We start from the raw sequence: 19,649 nt of genomic DNA on the forward strand, positions 1-19,649 counted from the left end.
TGCAGCAGGCTGCACTAAGAGCAAAAAAGAACAACTGTGTGAGGCAGTGTGAACCCCCCCTGAGCTGAATACAACCGGGTATATGGCTGCACACAGACTACAGAGTGAGCTGCACACACACACACACACAGAGACCTTGCAGAACGCTGTTAAAACAGCGCTGCAAGGCAAGAGCAAGGTGAACAGTGAAGAACACACAGCGTTTTGCTAAATTAGCCTTTGGAAAGGAAAATAAAGCAATTAGCTAGCTCGACTGGCCCTCAGTTAGAACACAGCGTCCTGTCCCTAACTGAAATCACAGCAGAGTGAGCGCAAAATGGCGGCAGCGCTTTTTTATAGTGCAGAGTGACATCATTTCAGCAGCCAATCCCAGCCTTGCCAGTACTTACATGCCCACCATGCTAAACAGGATGTGCCCACACTTTCATTCATTCCTCATTGGCTGCTGCGTTCAATTTGAATTCTGGGAACTTCCGATTCCGGTATCCGATACGCGGGAAGTATCGGAATTCAGTATCGGAATTCCGATACCGCAAATATCGGCCGATACCCGATACTTGCGGTATCGGAATGCTCAACACTAGTTATTAGATGTTACAACTATCCTATAGGTGCCTTGATTTTTAATCTATGTAGGTAGTATTGGAGTCATCCTTTATGATTATTATTTAGTAGGTTTCTATATAGGCTAACTGAACGTATAATTGCTTGAAATGCTATGAAATCAGAGTTGGTTCTAGCTGTCCTGCTGCCTTGTGCAAATATTGAAATGGCGCTTCTCCCCACTGAACAATATAAATCTGCAGTGAATAAACACTATTCCTACATTGCTTTTTGGTTCTGTTTTTAAGGCAGTTTTGGTGTTGTAAAAATATTTGTATAGATTTACTTTTTATTTTAGTTTTATTTTAGCAGTGAAAAAAACCCTCAATAGGGTTCTGTACCAAAAAGCATTTCTATATACATTTTACCCCTTTACTTCTACTCTTTTACCCTACTTCGCATGTCATATTCTGTAAATGGGATACCACTCTCTAAATCTGCATTATTTGGCTATCTATTGCACTATATGTCTGCAATATATTTAATACTGGGGATCATGTACTTTTATTACTATTTCATCATTAGGACTTTTTTGTAGTTAATTCAGTAATGTCTCTTGTTAGTAAGGATGAGAAAACCCAAACTGGAAAGTTTAGGGCCCCTACCAGACACCTAGTTTCCGTTACCAAACTCCGAACACGGACTTTGTGCGATACGTCCATTTTCCTGTGTGGGTTCGCCAGTTCATCTGTGGGAGTACTGTCCTTTAAGCCTCTGCGTACTCTTGCTTTACAAAAACCATCTGTGAGAGTATTATGCTAAAAGCTGCTGTGTGTACTCTGCAGCTCCCGCCTGTGGGAGTACAGTTACTTTACTGTTTCTAGTAGTCTGAGAAATTAAATAATTAGCATTAGCCGTTTCATTGCCTTTAGTAGACCAAATAAATAATTAAAGTTTGAATACAGATTCTCAATTTGGTTAAGGTCTGGGCTTTGACTAGGCCACTCCAAAACATTTCACATTTCCCCTTAAACCACTCGAGTGTTGCTTTAGGGTTCTTTTACACTTCAGTTGTTTGGCGTCAGTCTGCTCCGACATAATGACGGATCGACGGATCCGTCACAATTGTTGAGAAAACGGTTCTAACGGATCCGTTTTTTTGACGGATCCATTACTTGGGGGTTGTCAGGGAAAATTATCTACTTTTTGGAGCATGCGCAATTGGAAAAGCGGATTGGGGCGACGGATCCACCAAAATGACAGTTGCGACGGATCCGTTGCCCATAGGCGGCTATTCTATAGAATGGCGGACGTGACGGATCCGTCGCGAACCGCCATTTCAGCGTAGACAAAAAAAGTTATAATGTCCATCAATGTCTAGATGACGTCTGCCAAAACTCGATGGATCCGTCACATGGCGGATGGAACGGACGACCATCCGCCACAATCCGTCACTATGGGACAATAAATGGCGGATCCGCTATTTGAGGAAAATGGCGGTTTTAGACTGACGCCAAAAGACTGAAATGTGAAAGAGGCCTTAGCAGTATGCTTTGAGTCATTGTCTTGTTGGAAAGTGACAAAAACACCATAAGAGGAAAAAAAACCTCCAGTAACTTTAAACAGAAAAACCAGTACACAGGCAAAGATGCTTACCTGTTGCGGCCTCCAAAACAATTGCACTATCAAGGTGCAACTGACCCAGGTTAAGATGGCAGCCAGGTTAAGATTGTGGCCATAATATGAACCAATACCTTGCATACATTGTTATGTTTTTGTGCACTTTACATTTTTCGGGGTGCGGTTGGACCCTAGATGGCTCTGTACACTGTGGCCTCTGTTCACACGGGATGCATTAGTTATCACTGGTTAGCCCGCCATATGGCATCACTAAGAGGCTCTGAGCTAGATGCTCTGTATTTTTCTGTGTGAACACTCCACATACAGATCATTTGTTTGCACTGGTGCACCAAGTGGCCAATTCCGGATTGTAGGCTGGCTGACTCATCGATATTACTGCACCTGTGTAGCTGCCATCTTAACCTGGGTCCGATGCACCTTGATAGTGCAATTGTTTTGGAGGACGCAATAGGTAAGCATCTTTGCCTGTGTACTGGTTTTTCTTGTTGGAAAGTGAGCTTTTTTGGGGGGGGCATGCGCAGTTTGCGCTGCCCTTCGAACTTGCAGTGCAGGCGCCGGGGATGTTCATGAAGGAAATGGAGGCTGCGCATGGAGGCCCTGAGTGACGGCTGGGAGGCGTTTGTGTCAGGGGTGAAAAGACCTGCCCCTCTGACACATTGAGGTATGAGGGTCACATTATAAAAGCGATTATTTCAGTGTTTGCAGGGACCTGAACTAAAAGAGCCACCTTGACAGAATGCAGCATTAGAGCTGCACAAGGTAGCTATTTTAACATAGTAACATAGTAACATAGTTAGTAAGGCCGAAAAAAGACATTTGTCCATCCAGTTCAGCCTATATTCCATCATAATAAATCCCCAGATCTACAGTGGGGCAAAAAAGTATTTAGTCAGTCAGCAATAGTGCAAGTTCCACCACTTAAAAAGATGAGAGGCGTCTGTAATTTACATCATAGGTAGACCTCAACTATGGAAGACAAACTGAGAAAAAAAAATCCAGAAAATCACATTGTCTGTTTTTTTATCATTTTTTTTGCATATTATGGTGGAAAATAAGTATTTGGTCAGAAACAAACAATCAAGATTTCTGGCTCTCACAGACCTGTAACTTCTTCTTTAAGAGTCTCCTCTTTCCTCCACTCATTACCTGTAGTAATGGCACCTGTTTAAACTTGTTATCAATATAAAAAGACACCTGTGCACACCCTCAAACAGTCTGACTCCAAACTCCACTATGGTGAAGACCAAAGAGCTGTCAAAGGACACCAGAAACAAAATTGTAGCCCTGCACCAGGCTGGGAAGACTGAATCTGCAATAGCCAACCAGCTTGGAGTGAAGAAATCAACAGTGGGAGCAATAATTAGAAAATGGAAGACATACAAGACCACTGATAATCTCCCTAGATCTGGGGCTCCACGCAAAATCCCACCCCGTGGGGTCAAAATGATCACAAGAACGGTGAGCAAAAATCCCAGAACCACGCGGGGGGACCTAGTGAATGAACTGCAGAGAGCTGGGACCAATGTAACAAGGCCTACCATAAGTAACACACTACGCCACCATGGACTCAGATCCTGCAGTGCCAGACGTGTCCCACTGCTTAAGCCAGTACATGTCCGGGCCCGTCTAAAGTTTGCTAGAGAGCATTTGTAGGATCCAGAGGAGTTTTGGGAGAATGTCCTATGGTCTGATGAAACCAAACTGGAACTGTTTGGTAGAAACACAACTTGTCGTGTTTGGAGGAAAAAGAATACTGAGTTGCATCCATCAAACACCATACCTACTGTAAAGCATGGTGGTGGAAACATCATGCTTTGGGGCTGTTTCTCTGCAAAGGGGCCAGGACGACTGATCCGGGTACATGAAAGAATGAATGGGGCCATGTATCGTGAGATTTTGAGTGCAAACCTCCTTCCATCAGCAAGGGCATTGAAGATGAAACGTGGCTGGGTCTTTCAACATGACAATGATCCAAAGCACACCGCCAGGGCAACGAAGGAGTGGCTTCGTAAGAAGCATTTCAAGGTCCTGGAGTGGCCTGGCCAGTCTCCAGATCTCAACCCTATAGAAAACCTTTGGAGGGAGTTGAAAGTCCGTGTTGCCAAGCGAAAAGCCAAAAACATCACTGCTCTAGAGGAGATCTGCATGGAGGAATGGGCCAACATACCAACAACAGTGTGTGGCAACCTTGTGAAGACTTACAGAAAACGTTTGACCTCTGTCATTGCCAACAAAGGATATGTTACAAAGTATTGAGATGAAATTTTGTTTCTGACCAAATACTTATTTTCCACCATAATATGCAAATAAAATGTTAAAAAAACAGACAATGTGATTTTCTGGATTTTTTTTTCTCAGTTTGTCTCCCATAGTTGAGGTCTACCTATGATGTAAATTACAGACGCCTCTCATCTTTTTAAATGGTGGAACTTGCACTATTGCTGACTGACTAAATACTTTTTTGCCCCACTGTACGTCCTTCTACAGAACCTAATAATTGTATGATACAATATTGTTCTGCTCCAGGAAGACATCCAGGCCTCTCTTGAACCCCTCGACTGAGTTCGCCATCACCACCTCCTCAGGCAAGCAATTCCAGATTCTCACTGCCCTAACAGTAAAGAATCCTCTTCTATGTTGGTGGAAAAACCTTCTCTCCTCCAGACGCAAAGAATGCCCCCTTGTGCCCGTCACCTTCCTTGGTATAAACAGATCCTCAGCAAGATATTTGTATTGTCCCCTTATATACTTATACATGGTTATTAGATCGCCCCTCAGTCGTCTTTTTTCTAGACTAAATAATCCTAATTTCGCTAATCTATCTGGGTATTGTAGTTCTCCCATCCCCTTTATTAATTTTGTTGCCCTCCTTTGTACTCTCTCTAGTTCCATTATATCCTTCATGAGCACCGGTGCCCAAAACTGGACACAGTACTCCATGTGCGGTCTAACTAGGGATTTGTACAGAGGCAGTATAATGCTCTCATCATGTGTATCCAGACCTCTTTTAATGCACCACATGATCCTGTTTGCCTTGGCAGCTGCTGCCTGGCACTGGCTGCTCCAGGTAAGTTTATCATTAACTAGGATCCCCAAGTCCTTCTCCCTGTCAGATTTACCCAGTGGTTTCCCATTCAGTGTGTAATGGTGATATTGATTCCTTCTTCCCATGTGTATAACCTTACATTTATCATTGTTAAACCTCATCTGCCACCTTTCAGCCCAAGTTTCCAACTTATCCAGATCCATCTGTAGCAGAATACTATCTTCTCTTGTATTAACTGCTTTACATAGTTTTGTATCATCTGCAAATATCGATATTTTACTGTGTAAACCTTCTACCAGATCATTAATGAATATGTTGAAGAGAACAGGTCCCAATACTGACCCCTGCGGTACCCCACTGGTCACAGCGACCCAGTTTAGAGACTATACCATTTATAACCACCCTCTGCTTTCTATCACTAAGCCAGTTACTAACCCATTTACACACATTTTCCCCCAGACCAAGCATTCTCATTTTGTGTACCAACCTCTTGTGCGGCACGTTATCAAACGCTTTGGAAAAATCGAGATATACCACGTCCAATGACTCACCGTGGTCCAGCCTATAGCTTACCTCTTCATAAAAACTGATTAGATTGGTTTGACAGGAGCGATTTCTCATAAACCCATGCTGATATGGAGTTAAACAGTTATTCTCATTGAGATAATCCAGAATAACATCCCTCAGAAACCCTTCAAATATTTTACCAACAATAGAGGTTAGACTTACTGGCCTATAATTTCCAGGTTCACTTTTAGAGCCCTTTTTGAATATTGGCACCACATTTGCTATGCGCCAGTCCTGCGGAACAGATCCTGTCGCTATAGAGTCCCTAAAAATAAGAAATAATGGTTTATCTATTACATTACTTAGTTCCCTTAGTACTCGTGGGTGTATGCCATCCGGACCCGGAGATTTATCTATTTTAATCTTATTTAGCCGATTTCGCACCTCTTCTTGGGTTAGATTGGTGACCCTTAATATAGGGTTTTCATTGTTTCTTGGGATTTCACCTAGCATTTCATTTTCCACCGTGAATACCGTGGAGAAGAAGGTGTTTAATATGTTAGCTTTTTCCTCGTCATCTACAACCATTCTTTCCTCACTATTTTTTAAGGGGCCTACATTTTCAGTTTTTATTCTTTTACTATTGATATAGTTGAAGAACAGTTTGGGATTAGTTTTACTCTCCTTAGCAATGTGCTTCTCTGTTTCCTTTTTGGCAGCTTTAATTAGTTTTTTAGATAAAGTATTTTTCTCCCTATAGTTTTTTAGAGCTTCAATGGTGCCATCCTGCTTTAGTAGTGCAAATGCTTTCTTTTTACTGTTAATTGCCTGTCTTACTTCTTTGTTTAGCCACATTGGGTTTTTCCTATTTCTAGTCCTTTTATTCCCACAAGGTAAAACCGCTTACACTGCCTATTTAGGATGTTCTTAAACATTTCCCATTTATTATCTGTATTCTTATTTCTGAGGATATTGTCCCAGTCTACCAGATTAAGGGCATCTCTAAGCTGGTCAAACTTTGCCTTCCTAAAGTTCAGTGTTTTTGTGACTCCCTGACAAGTGCCCCTAGTGAAAGACAGGTGAAACTGTACAATATTGTGGTCGCTATTTCCTAGATGCCCAACCACCTGCAGATTTGTTATTCTGTCAGGTCTATTAGATAGTATTAGGTCTAAAAGTGCTGCTCCTCTGGTTGGATTCTGCACCAATTGTGAAAGATAATTTTTCTTGGTTATTAGCAGAAACCTGTTGCCTTTATGGGTTTCACAGGTTTCACTTTCCCAGTTAATATCCGGGTAGTTAAAGTCCCCCATAACCAGGACCTCATTATGGGTTGCAGCTTCATCTATCTGCTTTAGAAGTAGACTTTCCATGGTTTCTGTTATATTTGGGGGTTTGTAACAGACCCCAATTTTAGTTAAAAACGCCTGGGGGAAGGGTGGGGGGTGACAGGTTCCCTTTAAGATAATTTTTTTATAACCAAACCCTGACTAGGACTTCTCAACAACTTTTTCGCTGACTAGTTTGGAGAGCTCCTTGGTTTTCATAATGTTGTTTGATTAGTGGTACCTCTTTTTTATGATGTTGTAGCCTCTGTGGCTTTTTTTTTATAAAAGGTGTATACATACTGAGAGACCATGTGACATTTAGACTGCACACAGGTGGACTTCCTTTAACTGCATGTGACTTATGAAGGCAAATACTTGCACCATGAATTTTCATGGAAGTCATAGCAAAAGGGGTGAAAACATATGCACATGCCACTTTTTATTTATCTTATCCTATAAATTTGATTTGTGCCTATGTTTTTCTCACTTTACTTCAGCAGTTTAGACTATTTAGTGATGATGCATCACCCGCTATTTGGATTACAAAAATAATTAAACACAGATTGTAATGTGGAAAAAATAGGTAATAAGCCATGGGTGTGAATATTTTGCAAGCCATTGTAGTAGGGCATCATGCACACACTTGAAAAATTAGGAGTGAGGGTCTGATCATGTCCCTGTAGATATCTTGGATGAGTAGGAGGACACTAAAAGTTAGAAAACAAGAACTGTATACCTGGGGAAATCCAGGTCTTGTTCTTTTTGATAAGAGTGAGCCTTTTAGGCACAAATGCCTGTCAACTAAAAATGCTAAGTGTTATTATGCCCCAGGCAGCACTAAAAACCTACTTTGACAAAACTATAGCGGTAGGGCAGGCTAGCACCTCCAAGGCGTAGAAGGACAATTCATGCCATCCGTACAGCTTGCACACCCAATAATTTTGCAAGTTTTGCCACCTACAAAGAATGGAGAGGTGTGCAATTTTTGTCATTGGTGCACTTCAACTGTGAGAGGCCGAAGTTAAAAATAAAATACAGAAAATCACATAGTATGATTTTTAAATAATTACATTGCTTTTTATTGCATGAAATACGTCTTTTGATCACCTACCAACCAGCAAGAATTCTGAATCTCACAGATTTGTTAGTTCTTCTTTAAAAAGCCCTCTTACTTTGCACTCATTACTTGTTTTCATTGCACCTGTTTGAACTTTTTACCTGTATAAAAGAAACCTGTCCACACACGCAATCAACCAAACTCCAACCTCTCCATAAGATCTTGCCTTGTGGGGTAAGAATGATTCTGAGAAAAGTCAGGAATCAGTCCAGAACTACACGGGAGGACCTGGTCAATGACCTCAAGAGATCTGGAACCAGAGTATCAAATATTACTGCTAGAAACACACTAGGCCGTTATGGATTAAAATTCTGCGGGGCACGCAATGCCCCCCTGCTCACACCAGCACATGTCCAGGCCTGTTTTAAGGTATTAAATGGCCATCTGGATGATCCAGAGAAGGCATGGGAGAAGGTCATGGGGTCAGATGAGACAAAAATAGAACTTTTTGATATTAACTCAAATCGCCATGTTTGGAGGAAGAAGTAGGATGAGTACAATCTCAAGAACACCGGACCAACCATGAAGCATGGTTGGGGAAACCTCATACTTTGGAGGTGCTCTTCTGAAATGGGGACTGGACAACTGCACCATATTGAAGGAAGGATGGATGTGGTCATGTATCTTGAGATTTCAGCCAACAACCTCCTTCCCTCAGTAAGAGCATTGAAGATGGGTCCTGGCTGGGTCTTCCAGCATGACAATGACCTGAAACTCACAGATTGGACAACTAAGGAGTGGCTCCGTAAGAAACATTTCAAGGTCCTCGTGTGGTCTAGTCAGTTTCCAGACCTGAACCAATAAAAAATCTTTGGAGGGAGCTGAAACTCAATGCTGCCCAGCGACAGCCCTGAAACCTCAAAGATCAGGAGAAGATCTGTATGGAGTAGTGGGACAAAATTCCTGCTGCAGTGTGTGCAAACTGTGTTAAAGACTATAGGAAATGTCTGACCTCTGTAATTGCAAACAAAGGTTTCTGCACCAAATATTAAGCTCTGTTTTTCTATTGTATAAAATACTTATTTAATGCAATAAAATGCTAATTAATTATGTAAAAATCATATATTGTGATTGTCTGGATTTTTTTAAAAGATTTTTTCTCTCACAGTTGAAGCGTACTGTTACGCCATCTTAAACTTACCTTTCCGGCTGGCGCGCTCCTGACGCTCCTCCTCACTCCTCTGCCTCTGCTTTCTTGGGTGCTCGTCCCTATGCCGGTCCACGCATGCGCAGACAGGCTTCTCTTACCGCTGAGGCGTCTGGGAGGTCGTGACCGTTGGCTCCGACCCAATATGGCGGCGCCCATCGCGTATTTCACTCCCGCATTTGTCCTGATTAGACGCCTTTGCGTCTATCGTGTTTGTCGGCTTCTGGCCGGCATCACTTTAGTTTCCTTGGCTCCACTAGCGTTTACTCTGTCTTGGTTTCTGTCTCATTGTCGCCTTCCTTGCCAGTCCTGTGTTCCTGCCGTCTTGCCAGTCCTTTGTTCCTGCCATCTTGCCAGTCCTGTGTTCCTGCCGTCTTGCCAGTTCTGTGTTCCTGCCGTCTTGCCAGTCCTGTGTTCCAGCCGTCCCTGCCGGTCCTGTGTTGCTGACGTTCCCCACTTATCGTGTGTCTCCTTCATACCGGTTTGTACATTTTCTCTGCAGACTCTGCCCATCCTGTGACTCTTCTGATCTGTTTGCCTCAGAGACACCACCTCTCTCTTATCCTCTGACCCATCTCTGGTTCTTACTTCGGTCGTCCCTTTGGCTCCGGCAGTTGCGGCTTCACTGTTATGAACTGGTGATTCAGAACCACAATGGACCTGGTGAATACGAGCACAGAAAATGACCTGATAGTTGCTAATCACATAGGACGAGCTCTGAGACGTGGAAACTCTGCTGACCGCAATCCCTAATCCTATCACATCACACTAGAGGTAGCCGTGGAGCGCTCCTGACCAAACCTAGGCACCTCGGGCACAGCCTGAGAAACTAGCTAGCCCTGAAGATAGAAAAATAAGCCTACCTTGCCTCAGAGAAATTCCCCAAAGGAAAAGGCAGCCCCCCACATATAATGACTGTGAGTAAAGATGAAAAAACAAACACAGAGATGAAATAGATTTTAGCAAAGTGAGGCCCGACTTACTGAATAGACCGAGGATAGGAAAGATAGCTTTGCGGTCAGCACAAAAACCTACAAACAACCACGCAGAGGGCGCAAAAAGACCCTCCGCACCGACTAACGGTACGGAGGTGCTTCCTCTGCGTCCCAGAGCTTCCAGCAAGCAAGACAAACCAATATAGCAAGCTGGACAGAAAAAATAGCAAACAAAAGTAACACAAGCAGAACTTAGCTTATGCAGGGCAGACAGGCCACAAGAACGATCCAGGAGAGAGCAAGACCAATACTGGAACATTGAATGGAGGCCAGGAACAAAGAACTAGGTGGAGTTAAATAGAGCAGCACCTAACGACTTAACCTCGTCACCTGAGGAAGGAAACTCAGAAGCCGCAGCCCCACTCACATCCACCAAAGGAAGCTCATGGACAGAACCAGCCGCAGTACCACTCATGACTACAGGAGAGAGCTTGACCACAGAATTCACAACACTTTACCCTCCTTGGGCCTGTCCCAAACACTCCTTGTATAGGGCATGGCTCCATCTGGTCTGCTTGCCTTTGGGGGCTCTGTAGCCGTGACCCAGAGGGTCCACTTCTCGGGTCGTAATAGTACGCAAAGGCCATGGATCCCGCTGGAGCTGTGGCTGCTCAGAAGGAACTAGTTTTCCTTTGGGAGAATCAGAGTCGGATGATGTCTTTCATGAAATCCCTGGACTCCTGACTTTCTGCCCTTCAGACCTCTGACCCGGGGAATGCCTCCCAGTTAGCCAGTCTGCAACAAGAGCTGCTACAGCAGCGGGACACTCATTCCCATATTCTGGGTTATGTGGCATCTGTTGATACTCGACTTCCTTCCTTACAGACTGCGGCGTCTGTTCTTGCACCTACTCCTGCTCCTCATCCCTCTCCCCGTTTGGCTAAACCTCCCCGTTTTAATGGTGATCCCAAATTATGCCGGGGATTTCTAAATCAGTGCTATCTTCATTTCGAGCTCCTTCCCCGGCAATACCCTTCACACCGGGCCAAGATAGCCTTTATTATTTCTCATTTGGAGGGTGATGCGCTAGCATGGGTTAACCCTCTCTGGGAGCGCGATGATCCTGTGGTCAATCAATTAACATCTTTTTTGGAGACGTTTCGTCGAGTGTTCGACGAACCAGGTCGTTAGGCTTCTACCACTGAGGCCCTGTTTAATTTACAGCAGGGGTCTCTAACTGTTGGGCAATATGCAATTCAGTTTCGGACTTTATCTTCCGATTTGGGTTGGAATAATGAGGCGTTGGTCAGGGCTTTCTGGCGGGTTGCTATCCAGTCGTGTCAAGGATGAATTAGCTGGCCGGGATACTCCAACTATTTTGGAGGATTTGATTTCTTTAGCAACGCGAATAGATCTTCGCTTTCAGGAGCGAGAAAATTTCCTCGTTCTTCCATGACTTCCCGCAGACCTCCCAGTCCTCGTCCCAGGGTCTCTGCTTCAGTTTCTGCCCCTGAACTGCTGCAAGTTGATCGTGTTAAACTCTCCGAACAACATCGCAAGGAGAGGCGTACCCAGGATCTCTGTTTTTACTGTGGAAGTCCCTCACATCTTCTTCGAGCCTGCCCTGACTGTCCGGAAAACTCCTCCACCTAGGTCAGGTAAGAGAGGCCTCCCTAGGTGCATGTGAAACCTCTCAACCCCTTACTTTGCCCGTTTTATTGCACATTCACAACAAACGTTTCTCTCTTGAGGCTTATCTAGACTCGGGTGCAGCAGGAAATTTTATTAGGTTAGAGGAGGTAATTAAATTCTCAGTCCCTGTTAGACCTTTAGAGAATCCTCTTCTTCTCGCTTGTGTTGACAGGAGACCTCTGCAGGAAATTATTACTCAAGTCACGCACTTGGTGGAGCTTCAGGTAGGGGCTCTTCATAGGGAGAGAATTTCGTTTTTAGTCTTAGCCAACATCTATCATCCTCATCCTATTCTTCTTGGTCTCCCGTGGTTGTGTCTCCACGAACCATTCTTGGACTGGCATGGGGGCAATATTCTTCGTTGGGGAGATTCCTGTCGGTGCGTCCTGTTGGTGTTCCTTGTCATTGTCCTTCCCCCATCTCCTCTGGGTTGTCTTCTGCTTATTCTTCTTTTTCTGATGTTTTTGACAAGAAGGAGGCTGAGTCTTTTTCGCTGCACTGACCTTACGATTGTCCCATAGATCTTGCTCCTGGTACCACGCCTCCTAGGGGAAGAATCTATCCTCTCTCGCCTGCAGAAACACAAGCTATGTCGGACTATGTTCAAGAGAATCTTGCTAGAGGCTTTATTCGGAAATCTTCTTCTCCAGCTGGGGCAGGTTTCTTTTTCGTGAAAAAGAAGGATGGTTCCCTTTGCCCGTGTATTGATTACAGAGGGTTAAATAACATCACTGTGAAGAACAAATACCCTTTACCTCTTATCTCTGAACTTTTCAACCGACTGAGAGGAGCACGAATTTTCACCAAGCTTGATCTTCGGGGAGTTTACAACTTGGTTCGTATCCGTGCGGGAGATGAGTGGAAGACCACATTCAATACTCGGGATGGTCACTACCAGTATTTGGTAATGCCTTTTGGGCTTTGTAATGCTCCTGCGGTGTTCCAACAGTTCATCAATGACATCTTTCGCGACTGTCTCTATACCAGTGTTGTAGTCTACTTGGATGACATCCTCGTCTTCTCACCTGATCTTTCCACCCATCGACGAGACGTTCGCCGGGTCTTACTTCGTCTAAGGGAGAATCATCTCTTCGCAAAGATTGAAAAATGCGTCTTTGAGCAGTCTTCTGTGCCTTTTCTGGGATATATCGTTTGAGGATGGTCTAAAGATGGATCCTGAGAAGGTGTCAGCCGTTTTGAATTGGCCCCGTCCATCGGAAGTAAAAGCTATCTGGCGATTTCTTGGCTTTGCCAATTACTACAGACAATTTATTCCTCACTTCTCCTCTTTGTCTAAACCAATCTCTGCTCTGGTCCGCAAGGGGGTCAATCCTAATCTTTGGCCTCCAGAGGCAGAAACAGCCTTCCAAACTCTGAAGCAAGAATTTGCTTCAGCCTCGGTGCTTTATCGACCAGATACCAATAGGCCTTTTATTCTTGAAGTGGATGCGTCTTCTATTGGAGCCGGAGATCTACTTTTACAGAGATCTAACTCAGGACAGTTAGTTTCCTATGGCTTTTTCTCCAAAGCTTTTTCTCCTCCGGAATATAATTATTCCATCGGTGACAAGGAATTGTTAGTCTTCAATTTGGCCATGGAGGAGTGGCAGTATCCTCTTGAAGGGGCTGTTCATCCTTTCGTCATTTTTACGGATCACAAGAATCTAGCCTACGTCCAGTCTGCCCAAAGGCTGAATCCTCGACAAGTCAGATGGTCCTTGTTCTTCGGACGTTTTGCCTTCGAATTACATTTCCAACCAGGAAATAAAAATATCAAGGCTGACGCCTTATCATGATCTTTTCAACCATTGCATGAAGAGGAGAGACCTACACATATTCTTGATCCATCCAGGATTGTTTCTTTGGCTCCTCTAGATTTGATCACCCCTCCTCCGGGTAAAACCTTCGTATCTAATCATGACAAGTTGAAGATCTTGCATTGGGGTCATTCCTCCCAGTTCGCCGGACATGTTGGAGGTAAGAAGACTCTTTTTTTGATTTCTCGTCATTATTGGTGGCCCTCTCTTTGCCAAGATATATTGGATTTCGTTGCTTCCTGTTCCTCGTGTGCTCGGAACAAGGTTCCTCAACAGCTTCCTTCTGGATCTCTACTTCCACTTCCTGTGCCATCTGTTCCTTGGAGTCATATAGCCATGGACTTTCTCACCAACTTACCTAAGTCTTCTAATTGCACAGCAATTTTGGTGGTGGTAGACAGATTTTCCAAGATGGCCCACTTCATTCCTCTGCCTGGCCTACCATCTGCTCCTGACCTAGCAAAGATCTTTTTACTTCAAGTTTTTTGGCTCCACGGATTTCCTCAGCATATCGTGTCTGAGTGAGGAGTTCAGTTTACTTCCCGTTTTTGGAGAGCCCTTTGTGGTCTTTTGAAGGTTTCGCTAGATTTTTCTTCTGCGTACCATCCCCAGTCCAACGGTCAAGTGGAGCGTGTAAATCAAATCCTCATATCATATCTTCGTCATTTTACCAATGCTCACCATGATGACTGGGTGTCTCTTCTTCCCTGGGCAGAATTCGCCTACAATAACCACACTAGCGAATCTTCATCCAAGTCTCCCTTTTTTATTGTTTTTGGGCAACATCCCGGCATTCCTCTTTCTTTTCTCCCCACCTCAGGCGTACCGGCGGCGGATTCCTTGCCCCAGGAATTTTCCAAGATTTGGCAGAAGACTAAGGAGGCGCTAGAAAAGGCTAGTAGCAGAATGAAAAGGTATGCTGACAAAAGGCGTTTGGATGTCCCTCCTTATCAACCTGGCGATAAGGTCTGGCTTTCCTCTCGGTATATCAGACTTAAAATTCCCTCTCAGAATTTAGGTCTGCGTTACATCCGTCCCTTTGAGGTTTCTAGCCAAATTAATAACGTAGCATACAAGTTGAAATTACCCGCTTCGCTATGCATTACTAATGTTTTTCATGTATCTCTCCTCAAACCCGCAATTTTTAATCATTTTCATTCTGTTTCTTCACATTCTCACCAACCTATTTCCTCTGATGCTTCTTTTGAGGTTAACATATGGGATAGCTGACGCACCACTGCAATATGCAGATATAATATATAAAGGGGGTGCAAGACTGATGGCTAATAATGCAAACTAACAAAAGCACAAGAAACAAGAGCCATCAAAATATCTGCACACCACCAAAGTTATGATAAAAATAATATAAGCTTTATTGGGAACATAATTAAAAACATCTAAAAATCACACATAACCTCCGTGCAGATGCCCCTGTGAACACTGTATGCCAAAATATACATAGATATATAAACGTATGAAATCTTCCAGACGTGTCCCTGCCCTCTGCACTTAATATTATTAATGTAACTATATATAGTCAAAATTTGGAATGAACACGCTGTATACAACCATATAACAACATATATGCACACAGTCAAGTATAATACAAGCCACACAGCATGCAAATAGCATGCAACACCTCACCACAATATGCAGCTTCCAGCAAAAAAAAACCCCTATGGACCCAGAGGAGCAGATAAAATAAACTGCCCTAGATATCCAAAGAAAGGGACAGGGGAAGATGTCCAAATATATACACTGAAATACCCTGCATAGTCTGATCCTAGGAGTGGTCAAAAGGTGAAAATAGTGCTGGAGAAAGCACCATAGGATAAATCCTGCTGCAGGAGGCTGTGAGGCTGAATAGTCACAGGGCAAATGCGACCGGAGGAGAAGCCCAACGCGTGTCGCTGTTCTAGGACAGCTTCGTCAGGGGAAGTAGTGCAAATACCCCCAATAGCGCTTAAATACCTTGTAATCAATTGTGTGGTCAGGTCAGGTGTGGCTGGCAGAGCATGGGGGCCGGAAAACCGGAAGTGACTCACCAGGAAGAAGGGAAAATGAAAGTGTCCTGAATAACACACTGAGCATGTGCCAATGGAAGGTCAAAACAGCAGAATGGATACAGGCAAAAAGCCTGAAGAAACGTAAGTGTTTATGACAGCGCAGCTCCCGGGAGCAGATGTGGTGACAGTCCTGCGATGCATGACTGTCAGCACATCTATGGGCACAAGAGAGGAAGCATACTTGTACAGTCCATAGAGAGAGGCAGCAAGTACACAGCAAGGAAGAAAAAGCAGAACAAATCCTATAAGATTAATATAGAACCAGAAGATTAAATCCTGAAAAAAGATTTTATGATTATGTACATATATATACCAATAAATAAGCACATATATAGATCATAGTGTTATAACATGAAATAAATATATATATATATGTATTCCGGTGTGCAGACTTCATTAGAACATACAGTACATTGAAGACAGAATTAAATACTATCAAACTATGCTGAATCAGATTATTTCATCAATATATATACAGCATCCTCACAATATATATGGATAACACTTCCATGATATGATATTACACAGGATTACAGGCGGATACTTCAATTGTCCTGTTATGTAGTATATGGTCCAATGGGGAGGAGAAGAATTGGATCCCTCTCCCTTTCCCCCATATAATGTTCCATTTAGGTCCAGAGTCTTTTCCTCTTCTCCGAAGTTTTGTAAAAAAAAAAAAAAAAACATATATAAATTCTTCTCCAGACTTCCATATCACAACCAGAGGGAGTCGATGCCACTCACTATGCTGTTCGGGAAATGCATAACTCTATTCCAAACGTCCACCACCACCGCAGAAATCCTGAAGAAGAATAGCCGAGTTATCCCAAAAAACCTGTAAAAAGGAGGTCCTCGTTAATTCCATGGGGCGCCATAGAGTGGAGCTGGTAGATCCAACGGGATTCTACCTGTAGCAATTTCTTATGCAATGTGCCACCCCTATCGGAGGTCCTCAGATGTTCCAAACCAATAACTCTAGTATTGGTATAACTCCCAGCATGATGCGTCAAGTAATGAGCCGCCACCGTAGTAAGGGTCTTACCTTTGCGTCTATCAGCCACCGCTGTATTGATCGTGGAAAAATGTCCCTGAATCCTCCGGCGCAGCTCCTGTGTGGTCTGGCCTACATAGACACAAGGGCAAGTACATATGATGGCATAGATAACATTAGATGTTTTGCAATTAATGTAGGACTTTAATTTATGTGGCGTCTGATCTGTTGGGTTAATAAAGGAATCTCGCGTGGGGTGCATATATGTACATACCGTGCAATTCCCGCACGGAAAAGAACCTTTCAGGACAATACCACGATTCAATTTATGAGTGGGCCTAGAATAATGGCTCCTCGTAAGTATGTCCCTAAAATTGGGAGCCCTTTTTGCGGTCACTAAGGGTCGTGGGCTGATCACCTGTGCTGTTTGCGTGTCAGCAGTCAGGATTCTCCAGTGATTGTTCAGGATGTCCCTTACCTGGTTCCACTGAGTATGGTATCCGGTAATGAAGCGCACAAATTTGTCCGTTTCCTTCTTTGTAGGGACCAGTAAGGTGTCCTGTGTCTGTATTTTTGCTCTCTGATAGGCCTGAGAGATACATTTCTTGGGGTAATTCCTCCTCCTAAATCTCTCTGTAAGATCATGGGCTTCCCTACGAAAATCCTCGTCATCGGTACAGTTTCGTCGTGCCCTGAGGAATTGTCCCCTCGGAATGCCATCCCTCGTATGTTTTGGATGGAAGCTACGATACTCCAACAGACTATTAACCGCTGTGGGCTTGCGATAAAGACAAGTAGATAATTTGCCATTCTGACATTTAACCTCAAGATCCAGAAATTGCACTGCAACAGAAGAAAACTGGTGAGTCAAAAAAATATTAAAAGGATTATGATTGAGGACGTCCAGAAATTCCAGACATTCCTCAATAGAGCCTGACCAAATAAAGAAAATGTCGTCTATGAATCGCGACCAATGCCGTACCTTATTGATGAAGAAATTGGAGACATAGACGACAGTGTGCTCCCACCACCCTAAAAAAAGGTTTGCAAAAGCTGGGGCGCAGCGCGCCCCCATTGCCACGCCTGATGTTTGAATATAGAAGGTTCTGTCAAATAAGAAAAAATTGTGTCTCAAAACAAAGTCTAATAAATCAATAATGAAGGAGTCATGCATTCTGTCAGAATTGGTTTGTTGATCGAGGAAAAACATGATTGCCTGTAGGCCATCATCGTGACTGATATTCGAATAAAGGGATTCCACGTCACAGGTAACCATAATCTCCCCTGATGATAAATCCAACCCTTTGTATATGCTGATAAAGTGTGAGGAGTCCCTAATGTGAGAAGGCAATTTAAGCACAAATGGCTGTAGAAAAAAATCAATGTAAATACACGCCTTCTCACACAGACTCCCAATACTAGACACGATAGGTCGGCCTGGGGGTTTATTCAAATCTTTGTGAACCTTGGGTAGCATATAGAACGTAGATGTAGTTGGTTCCTCTACCCAAATAAAGTCCCGTTCCTGAACACTGATAACCCCCAGTTCAAAAGCCCTATCCAAGAGAGCTCTCAATTTCGTAGAGAATACCCCCGTAGGATTGGAGGGGAGTCTTCGATAAAAATGCTGGTTACCAAGTTGTCTAATTGCTTCCTCGAGATACAAGCTATGGGGCCACAGGACAACATTACCCCCCTTGTCCGCCTCCCTGATCAAGAATTCTTTATTTGACCGTAGGTCAGATAGAGCCCGTCGTTCCTGAGTAGTCAAATTAGGCATGAGGCCTATCCTAGGGGGGAGTGCTTCAATATCCTGTTTGACCATCTCGAAGAAGATTTTGACAGCTGGTATAGTGGACAGGGGTGGACACACAGTGGATTTGTTCTTGTGAGGAAAATTACGCCTACCTGTGTTAGATTCACCCTCTTGTAGGAGCTCCATCAGATCTTGAAAAACTCCATGTTCAGTCTGATCAAGAGAGGAAATCGCCTGTGGTTGTATGTGCAAAACCTGGAGGACGATTTTCCTACAGAATAAAAAAAGATCCTTGATCAAAGTGAAATTATCAGCCCGTTGTGCTGGTGAGAAAGTCAGACCCCTGCTTAATACTGCAGTTTCAATAGGTGTTAGTTGGTGTTGAGACAAGTTGACAATCTGCAATGAATCATGTTTAACCCGAACATCAGACTCACCATCACTGTTGGTTGATGACGGGATCACTTGCGTTGTTTCATCCGTTTGTTGTGATATGGAGGTCTGTATCCCCTGTTCCTGGTGATCCGAGTGGTTAGGTCTACGTCTCCTATGCCCACGCCTAGTCCTGGTCCTGGTTCTGTGTCGCTTTCCGCCGAGGACAAAAAATCTTTTGAGGTTAAGAATATTCTTGCTAAGAAAACCGTCAAGGGCAAAACATTTTTTCTAATTGATTGGAAAGGGTTTGGACCCGAGGAAAGGTCTTGGGAGTCTCTGGAGAATATCAATGCTCCTCTAGTTTTGAAGAGATTCCTTTCCAGCTCTAAAGAGAGGGTGGGCAAGAGAGGGGGTACTATTACGCCATCTTATACTTACCTTTCCGGCCGGCGCGCTCCCGACGCTCCTCCTCGCTCCTCTGCCTCTGCTTTCCTGGGTGCTCGTCCCTTTGCCAGTCTGTGCATGCGCAGACGGGTTTCTCTTACCGCTGGGGCTTCTGGGAGGTCGTGACCCGTTGGCTCCACCCCAATATGGCGGTGCCCATCGGGTATTTTACTCCCGCATTTGTCCTGATTAGACGCCTTTGCATCTATTGTGTTTGTCGGCTTCTATCCGGCATCCCTTTAGT

The 19,649-nt window shown here is 43.9% G+C and overlaps 2 long non-coding RNA genes across 3 annotated transcripts in view; both read right to left on the reverse strand.

Annotated features, from left to right (window-relative positions):
• LOC138657678 (uncharacterized) overlaps positions 1-16,508 on the reverse strand; it is a 76,061-nt gene extending 59,553 nt beyond the window's left edge. Inside the window, exons 1-2 of the long non-coding RNA XR_011317130.1 lie at positions 15,745-16,508; positions 9,324-9,989 (exon numbers count right to left, since the gene is read on the reverse strand). This is a non-coding gene — a long non-coding RNA (uncharacterized lncRNA). The remainder of the gene's footprint in view (positions 1-9,323; positions 9,990-15,744) is intronic.
• An 87-nt stretch (positions 16,509-16,595) lies between these two features.
• LOC138665478 (uncharacterized) lies at positions 16,596-19,170 on the reverse strand. 2 transcript variants are annotated; one of them, XR_011318471.1, is made up of 6 exons: positions 19,024-19,170; positions 18,739-18,857; positions 17,813-17,936; positions 17,309-17,673; positions 16,882-16,962; positions 16,596-16,674 (listed from the first exon to the last, which is right to left on the reverse strand). It is a non-coding gene; the product is annotated as an uncharacterized lncRNA (long non-coding RNA). The 2 variants fall into 2 exon arrangements; XR_011318470.1 differs by having other exon boundaries at positions 17,813-18,857.
• Between the last annotated feature and the right edge of the window lie 479 nt (positions 19,171-19,649).

The sequence above is a fragment of the Ranitomeya imitator genome, chromosome 1 (assembly GCF_032444005.1).
Source record: "Ranitomeya imitator isolate aRanImi1 chromosome 1, aRanImi1.pri, whole genome shotgun sequence".
Taxonomy (NCBI): domain Eukaryota; kingdom Metazoa; phylum Chordata; class Amphibia; order Anura; family Dendrobatidae; genus Ranitomeya; species Ranitomeya imitator.